General features: G+C 33.6%; 1 long non-coding RNA gene across 1 annotated transcript; it reads right to left on the reverse strand.

Annotated features, from left to right (window-relative positions):
• Positions 1–5509: 5509 nt before the first annotated feature.
• LOC126892062 (uncharacterized) lies at positions 5510–6582 on the reverse strand. Its single transcript, XR_007700659.1, has 2 exons — positions 6010–6582; positions 5510–5953 (listed from the first exon to the last, which is right to left on the reverse strand). It is a non-coding gene; the product is annotated as an uncharacterized LOC126892062 (long non-coding RNA).
• Between the last annotated feature and the right edge of the window lie 3517 nt (positions 6583–10099).

The raw sequence follows: 10099 nt of genomic DNA on the forward strand, positions 1-10099 counted from the left end.
GAGGGCTTTCGGTATAAAATTGATGCAAACGGATTACTTACGGGTTTTTGAGGTCGCTAAACACGAATATGCCATCAACAGCGACTCCCTGTGCACCTGGAGCCAAAGCTCATTGCAAGGTGCGTCCTCTTCTGGAGTTTAAGAGATTTCGGCGTTAAATTGATAAACATGGATTACTGGGGGTTTTTGAGTCGTTAAACACGAATATGCCATCAGAACAGACCTCTCGATCACCTGGTGTCCAAGGTCACTGCAAGGGACGTCATCTTCTAGAGTTTCGAGGGCTTTCGGTATTAGATTGATGCAAACGGATTATTTACGTGTTTTTGGGGTTGCTACACACGAATATGATATCAGAATTGAACTCCGGAGTATCTGGTGACCAGGTTCGCTACTAGGGCACGTCATCTTCTGAAGTTTCGAGTGTTTTCGGCATAAAATGGATGCAAATGGATTACTCGGGCAGTTCTTGAGGTCGCTAAGTACGAATATGCCATCAGAACCGAATCCCGGAGAACCTGGTGCCCAAGGTTATTGCTAAGGGCGTCATCTTCTGGAGCTTCGAGAGTCTTCGGAACAAAATTGATGCAAACGGATTACTAATTGGTTTTTGGGGTTGTTGAACGCGAATACGCCATCAGATGTCACCCTCGGAGCACCCGGTGCCTAATGCAGGTCATTTTCTGTAGTTCCGAGGGTATTCGGCAGTCAATTGATGCAAACGGATTACTTACTAATCCGATTTTGGCCTTGTTGAACACGATTGCGTCATCAGAAGGAAACCAGAGCACCTGGTACCTAGGGCACGTCATCTTCTGGAGTTTTGAGGGTTTTCGGTACTTAATTGATGCAAATGGATGACTAATGGGTTTTTGGGGTTTCTAAACATAAATACGCCGTCAGAACAGACACCTGAGAACCTGGTGCCTAAGGCACGTTATCTTCTGTAGTTTCGATAGTTTTCGGTACTAAATTAGTGCAAACGGATTACTCTTGAGTTTTTGGGGCTGCTGAATATGAATATGGCATCAGACCCAACCCACGCAGCATCTGGTGCTTAAGGCAGGTCATCTTCTGGAGTTTTGAGTGTTTTCTGTAGGTACTAAATTGATGAAAACGGATTACTCATGGGTTTTTCAGGTACCTGAACACAAAAACGCCATCAGAACAGACACCGAAGCACCTGGTGCCTAAAGCACGTTATCTTTTGGAGTTTCGAGAGTTTTAGGTAATAAATTGAAGTACGTCAAAGTGACGTCACAATTGCAGTTTTTTTGAAATTCTAAAAATCTGTGCTCTCACTATCAGTCTAGTTTGATCAAATTTTTTGTATTGAGTTGTCAAACTTGTTTGTACTTTATTTAAAATTAAAATTTTTCATTATTATCCACAATGAACACTCATGATGTGACGTCATTAACTGTCACTTTCAGTTTGCTCAAACCAGTTTGATCAAATTATTTGATGGTGGGACGCGGTCTTCAGTTTGCTCAAACCAGTTTGATCAAATTATTTGATGGTGAGACGCGGTCTTAAAAATCTGTGCTCTCACTATCAGTCTAGTTTGATAAAATTTTTTGTATTGAGTTGTCTAACTTGTTTGTACTTTATTTAAAATTAAAATTTTTCATTAGGTATTATCCACAAAGAACACTCAGGATGTGACGTCACTAACTGTCACTTTCAGTTTGCTCAAACCAGTTTGATCAAATTATTTGATGGTGGGACGCGGTCTTAACAGTAGCTCGAAACAAATGACAATCAATTGAAAAACCCTATTGCCCGATTACTGAAATGATCATCACGAAACCGTCACTAAAAGATCACAATTCTTGTTGGAACAGTGGGAAGGACGATCCGATGATGATCATATTTTTGTTGGAACGGATTTTGTTTGCTGCGCAGGAGCGTTACCGTTTCGTGACGGTTCTCGGTCGTGTTGGAACAAACCTATAAATAACAAGATAATATATTGCACATCCGGAAGTCGTGACGTAACTGGAGACTGGCAAGTTCGTAATGGTTCGTAATCATTCGTAATGTCCGATTACTTTGAATTGTTCGCGGTTGTATTTTATATTTTATCTTTGACAGTTATTTTGACTGGAATCTCGACACTAAAATCTTTTCGAATACATTGAAGTTTAATGTTATTTTGTTAATTGAATAATTTCATCACATAATGCATACAAATGCCATTTAACTTGAACAAGAATTCAAATTCAATTTCCGGTCTCCAGTTACGTAATCAATGCGCGAACTCGGACGTATTTGAGCTGCGGGAAAATACTATCTCTTTATTTATAATGGCTCCAACATGAACTTCTGGACGGTCCAGAAACCGTCACGAAACTATTTGTACCGTTTGTTGTGCGCATGTTCCTAATTGTATCGCCCAGTTATCGTCCCATGACGGTAATTTGGAAACCGATGTTGGAACGGTTATCTGACTGATAACTGATTTATCTATCATTATCATATATTTGTCATTTTTGTTGGTGACAGCTTGTGTGCTTTTAGTCGATCAAAGGCTCAAAAAATTTAAAGAATTAAATCCTAGTGCTCAAGTCAGTCCAACCAGCACATTATGCATTTGCCCGATTACTGAAATGATCATCACGAAACCGTCACCGAAAGATCACAATTCTTGTTGGAGCAGTGGGAAGGACGATCCGATGACGATCATATTTTTGTTGGACCGGATTTTGTTTACTGCGCAGGAGCGTTACCGTTTCGTGGCGGTTCTCGGTCGTGTTGGAACAAACCTAATAAAACCACAAATAGGTTTGTTCCAACATAAACTTTTGGACGGTCCAGAAACCGTCGAAACTACTTGTACCGTTTGTTGTGCGCATGTTCGTAATTGTATCGCCGTTATCGTCCCATGACGGTAATTTGTAAACCGATGTTGGAACAGTTACGTCACTGATAACTGATTTATCTAGGTTTGTTCCAACTCGATACAAAACCGTTCTTGAACGGTTCGTGAACCGCGCAGTAACGAAAAATGTGTTACTGCGCATAATTATTCGTTATTGCGCAAAACGGTTTTGTATCGAGTTGGAACAAACCTGATAAAAACCAAAGACGTATGCCGTAGATATATTAATGGTTGCGTTCATCAAACAGAGAGCTTGGAATCGGATTGCAATCGGATTGGAAGCTCTTTTACTAGTGAACGGTGCGCTGAATTAATCGGATTGGAAGCGCTCGCCATTTTATTCAGCCTTAAATTTGTTATTGTGCTGTGATAGCTGAATCCCGCCAACTTTAAAATTAAGTTCAAAGTAAAATGGACAATTTAATTAAAATTGAATATAAATACAATAATTATTGTATGTAATTTATTGTAAATATTTGTAGTTCTTATTTATATGTATCCTATATATAGTTAATATCTAAATTAAGTTAGAACTATTTGTGTTTTTTTATTTATATAGTTACTAGAAATATTAACACAATATGTGTATAGTAGATACCTAACTCATTTATTTTCCAACAATCCAGTTTTTGATTGATTCACAAATCTTATAAAAATTGGTATTGATTGCATACCAACTATTTGTAATTAATATTTACCTACAATAAAATTAAATTTAATATAGGTAGGTAGATACCTATACAATAATACTCCATATTAGTTATTTTCAATAATATTTCCAATTTTTTATTCTTCTTCACCCACCGTTATATTATTAATTTCTTTATTTAGCATACCTACTCAATATTGCATTTATCCAGAACATTATTGCCTTCTATATTATAAAATTGTGTAAAACACAATGTTCGTTAATCGAATATTTTCTGTATCAAATTTTAATCCTCTAATTTTGCATTTTATTAGTTCAAACCTTTCTACAGCTGACCGAATCTTTAATTTATTATCAAAATTTTCTTGTTCTTGTAATAAACGTTTATTATTCTGGTAAGATTTCATTAAGTTAAGTATCTAGATATGCTGAATTTTGAATGCGAGATATATATTCGCTGGTAAAATGGAATCTGCTCGAGTTAAATAGTTAATAGGCCTGGATCCTGCATACAAAAAGAAAGTTTATTAATAGCAAGCTGAAAATTTATTATTAGCTTAACGGTGTCTAGTCGGACAAACTTTGATGTTTTAATTTAAAACAAACACTGGAACGGGAAGTTTTAATTGTTGAACAGGTTACAGGTTTCGAACGTCAGACTACAAAAACGTCTCATGTATTGTGTCGGACATAACTTCCAATTGATTTGCTACTCTTTCATTAGCATGCAAAATCAGACTGCTATTTATCACCAATATAATTCCTATCCTCTGACATGTTCTACGTGTCGGAATTATTAAAATGCCCAACATAGAGAGAGAGACATACTTTATTGATACAATGTACTAAAAGGCCATCGACCAAAGTCTTTCAGCCAACTGCCCAACATATTTTTCGGACAAAAATTTTTTCATATATTATAATATACAAAGTTTGCTATTGAATAAACTTAAAAACAACCTGCTAGTTTTCACAATCATAAACTTGTCAGGATGGCACGTTCCACAATTAAGGCTTCCCCTGTTCCAGTGTTTCTATACATCAAAGTGTGTCCAACTAGACACTGTTAAGCTATTAACAAATCTGAGCTTGCTATTAATCAACTTTTTTTTGGTATGCGGGATCCAGGCCTAGGTACGAAATTTTTAAAAGTAGACGTTTTAAAAAAAATTTAATTATACAGTTTAAACAGCTTTTTCAAAACTATTTACAATCATATTATTTGTTGTCATTTCATGGAATTAGGCATACTCCAAATTTAATATAAGTACTATGAAAAAAGAACTAGAGGGAGATATAATCTATTTTTTAATAAGATTCTTTGATCACAACCAACTAACTCTTGAGATAAACTGGGAATGCAGTAGACATCCCTTTATGATGCTCATACAGAAGCACATTTCCAAGCAATCTTACATTACAAAGTTGTTGCTGGCATCCTATAAAGGGAAAAAATAATTATTTTGCATGGTTACGTTATCTTGAAGCTGTATTCGATAAAAAATTCTGAAACGAGAAAGCTCACTTTAATACTTATCTGGGCAAGACATTTTACTTCCATATAAAAGACATGGCGTTTCGGGCCTATTGAGCCCCACTTGCCCGGATAAGGGTTAAAACAGTAAAAGAAAACGCAGCAGCATAAGGTACTGTTAGTTGGGAGCACTCTGAAGACCACCATGTGTTCGTTGTTCTCTGATAATACCATCAATACAGATAGAATTATTTCTACGAGTATGGCTATGTCAAACGAAATAAGGATTGAGAGACCTTTTAGATGCTCTCAGTGAAACAAATGCAATTTTAGAGCCACAACCAAATACTAGGAACGCTAAGGAAGAAATTCCTCTTATTAAAAAAAGAATGGAGGGACAATTCTTGTTAACAAATTCTGCTTAACAATGGAGGAGGAAGATATATGAAAGGTTGTGTTACAATACATTTAGTTTTTATCTAAGCATGAAAATAAATATTATAACCACATTTGTACTACATTTATTTTCAAACAAACCAGTTTTTTATTGATTCACAAAAATTTTTTATTGATTACGATTTACAATTAACCCATTCGCAGATACGACTATATATGCATGTACTTACAAAGGGAAATTACTGTCTGCATATGAAAATGTGTCCACAAATGTGTTAATACAATATTTACAATAAAATTATATTATAGAATATTTACAATAAAATTAAACTCAATATACACATTGATATTCAAGATTATTTATTTCCAATTTTTTGTAATTCTATATTATTTGGGTGAAAATCTTATGTCCAGAGCTCTTTGGCAAACCAAACGTATCCCCAGCAACAAATTATCTGGTTTACTTAGCATCCACATCATAAACATTAATTTTTTTCAATAGAATTATTCTGTTTTCAAATTGGTGGATATGACCAATACAATTAAATAGTTCCTGGAAATATAACAATATAATATACATGATGTTATTAATTTGTTATACAATTTTACCTGGAAAGTAGTTCTGGACATACGAAAATGTTCTCTAAATTGGATATTGAATTATGGTTTATATATATTTAATTTCATCTCATCCTTCTGGAATAATTTGAGGTAGGTACATCTGCTAAATGTATAACGGCATTTGCTAATTTCGTCCCCAAACAAAAGTTCTTCAAGAATATTATCCATTTTAGTTTAGACAGTTTCAGTTTTATTTAAAATAAAAACAAAACTGTCTAGGTTTAGGTTATAAATTATATAAACAAAGAATAAAAACATAAACAAATGGAATATGGAACACAGAACACTCTCAATCGAATGTCAAACGTCAGTCGTTCACTAGTAAAAAAACTGTCAGCGTTTCAGCGCAAATTAATCGGATTGCACTCGGATTATTCTGGTGAACGCGACCAATATTAGGTCTGTTCCTTTGTTTTAAGTGTAACACTAGTTCTTGAAAAGTGTACGAAAAGTGTAAAAGTGTTACACTGGGTGCATTCAGCAGACTCAATCGATGACTAATCGCTTAGTGATTTTCTGCTGAATGCCACATAAATTGTCGATTAGTTATCATACGATGACTTATCGGTCGCCATTTTAAACATCGGTTTTGAAATATGATTACTTAGCAAATCAAAATGAGATTGACGTATGACGTGTGTCTAACACGTATATTTTAAGTTATGTATCTTAAAAAAACATGAATTGCAGGCAAGGAAGGCTGAAAGGCATATAAATCACACTGATAAATATCTGAACTGCTTTGTTGGATTATTCGTATGTACCTATTAGGTTTACCTATGTCGCAAGAAATTCAAGAATTTGAAACTATGTATGAATTCAATGGGGTTATTTATAAATTACCATTTCATAATAATTCTCATTTCTGTTCTTGGGGTGTCTTTCACGTATTTGCAAATCATTTTGAAAAATGTGACAGTTGTCATAACCTTTTTCGTATGTATGTACATAAAAGTATACCATTCAGAAGAATCGTTAGCGATTACACATCGCTAAGTAATCGATTAGTCATCGCAGTTTTCTGCTGAATGCAGCCACTTTCTTGTTTCTTTGTTTTTCTAGTGTTTACACTTTTTTTCACGATACACTCAACTTCTGTCGTAGAACGCGTACAACTCATTTCTTTGAAATGCTGTAGGAAAAAAAGTGTAACACTTTTCTACACCTACCTCCGAGACGGTGATGGATATTACACTCGTCCTGCGCAGTATCATCCAACCGGAGCCAGCTGTTTAGCCGTTAAATGTGTTTGTTTACAAAAAAGATATATTTCTTTTTAGTTTAATTTAAACTAGATTTATAAATTGAAAAAAACTAAAGTAGCTATAAGTTTTAATTTAATTTTGCTTAACCTCCGAGTGGCACTTTCCTGTAATTTTAAAATTATCACTTTTCAGTGATTTTTTTAATATGCTTTTATGTGCTTTAATATGCTTTTAAGTTCAACAAAGCATTTCCTTTAATTACAATTAAGCCAAAACATCGCAAATCCTGGGCCCTGGACTACTAAAGGTATCCGGTATCCGCATATCAGCCATGAATATGTGTTCACTACTCTACATCAAGAAATTTACTTTCCAATGGCTCTGTCACTGAATATATCAGCAAGTATAGGAAAACCTATTTAAAACTTATAAAATCAGCTAAAAAATCGTACTATCAAAATTGTCTGAGAAGCTCTAAAAGTGTTGCAAAAGAAACTTAGTCCATAATAAACGATCTTCGAAATAAAATTCACCCAGCTTAAACATTTTTCCTTTCAGACCCTGGAAATCTAAATGAATACTTTGTTAATGTGAGTAAAAATATAACATCAACAGCTTCCTGCAATTGTACTTGAGACACTGTGTCAGGTGAGGTGTTTGAAAATTTGAGTAACTTGATTCTGGGGTGTGAATTTCTAAAACTTTTAAGTGTGGTTTTTAACCGTTGAGAAAAATTATTTATTTAGTGTTGTGTTTATAATTTAATATATGTTTTAAAATGAGTTTTGTTTTATTTTTTGAGAAAAAATTAAAAATACAGCATACTTACAGTACTTTTTTTGAAATGCTATTTTCCAAAGTTTATAAAATTTCTTACGCTCGATTTTATATTAATAAAGTTAAAGTGGACTTTAAATTTAAAGTTTTCTTTAACTGTAACAATTGCTTTTTTTAAGGTAACACACACTTTAACTTTATTATGAAATCGAGAGTTAGTCAAAATTCTAAATGCTCAGTAAATAATAACAACAATTAGGTACTTGTATTGAAAACAACATATTTTGTAATTTGAAAAAAAAAACAACATATTTGCAACATAGATAACAAAACAACATGCTTTGTTACGTATTTTAAAAAACTCTCCATCATGCATGCTCCATGAGAAAAGAAAATATAAAACTAATTTCATCCTTATTATGTCTCAGATGGCGTAGCTACTTTTGCTATAACTACTCAATGCTTTGCTACTCTACCTACCTACATACAATTTGTATTGTTTTATCAAAAAACAAGCATTTACGTACTCTGCAAATTGTATATTTTTTCTTTGCATTTTCATATGAAAAAACCGCGGTATTTATCTTGAACTTTTTTTGAACAAGGTGCAATACTTAGGTAATATTATTATTAATAAAACAAAGTATATTAAAATACAATGTTAAAAACTTTAATAATATTAGCAATATTTAAAAACTTCAATATATTATATTATAGTATACATATTATGAATCAGTAGAAACGATTATATTTAAATTTGGTAAATTATAACTCCAATCGACCAGAGCATGACCACACAACCCAAAACACAAGTACGCAAATATGGTTGTGTGAAGCGTGGCTCGAAGCCGTGCAATTTACGAGACTCGCTCGATCTGTAGATCCTTGTGTCCTCATCTCGCCAATTAATGATTCTTTTGAGAAAGGTAAATTTCCAGAGTACCTAAAGACAGCTATCATTATTCCTCTTCATAAGGGTGGTGAAAAATCTAATTCCTGCAAGTATATACCTATTGCATTACTACCGGTACTCCAAAATTATTGAGAGACTCATAAAAGCATGACTTATGTCCTTTCTTGTTGAAAACAACATTTTATTACAAAAGTTCGGCTTTTTAAATAATAAATGTACTGCTGATGCCATGTTTTCTGTACTACATGAGGTTTATCAAGCACTGAGCAATAATCTTCACACTGCCACTGTTTTTTGTGACTATGCCAAAGCTTTTGATTGTGTAAATCATGAAATTTTGATAAAAATAACTAAATTTATATGGAATTCGAAGAATTTCTTTGAATTGGTTTCAATCTTACTTGGATAGTTGGAAACAACTGGTTAGAGCAAATAATACAGACTTTAGTCTCCAAAATATTGTATGTGGGGTCCTCTACAAACCACAAGGTTCAGTATCAGGTCCTCTACTTTTCCTTACGTTTATTAATGACATCCCTAGTTTAAAAATTAATGGAAAAAATTTTCTTTTTGCTGATGATACCAGTATTACTTGGAGCAACTCAAATATTGCTACTATACCTTCTGATCTACTCACGATAAAAACCTGGTCCGATTCTAATTTACCTTTTTTTAACATAAAACAGTAGCATTATCCTATACAGGAGCTCGTCAATCTTTACCTCTTAACACATTCACAGACACAACTGCATATGAAGCCACTTACTCCATAAGATGTGTCTACATCTAAAGTGTGTCTGTGAATGTGTTAATAACAGCCAGATCAGTATCGTTGATTCTGTAAAGTTTCTTGGTATTTTTTTTAGATAGCAATCTTAAGGGTTAAAAGGGTCTAAAGGGATAAACATTCACTGAAAGCGATATTATCTTTAATACCCGTGGTGCCTTCAACATTTAATGTCTTACTAAATTATTCTTTATAGGCAAAAAAATTTAAGGAATTTTGAATTAATTAGTTTTTAAATAAGTACATTTACCAGCAACAGTTGTAACGTAATTGTGTCAACTCGACAGTATTTAACTAGTTATTTGAATTTAATACCCTAGCTAGGGCATTATTTTTCAAAATAAATATTGAAAAATAACGCCCTAGGGCATTATAATATAACTTACTTTGAAATCA

Source organism: Diabrotica virgifera, chromosome 9, assembly GCF_917563875.1.
Source record: "Diabrotica virgifera virgifera chromosome 9, PGI_DIABVI_V3a".
Classification (NCBI taxonomy): Eukaryota; Metazoa; Arthropoda; class Insecta; order Coleoptera; family Chrysomelidae; genus Diabrotica; species Diabrotica virgifera.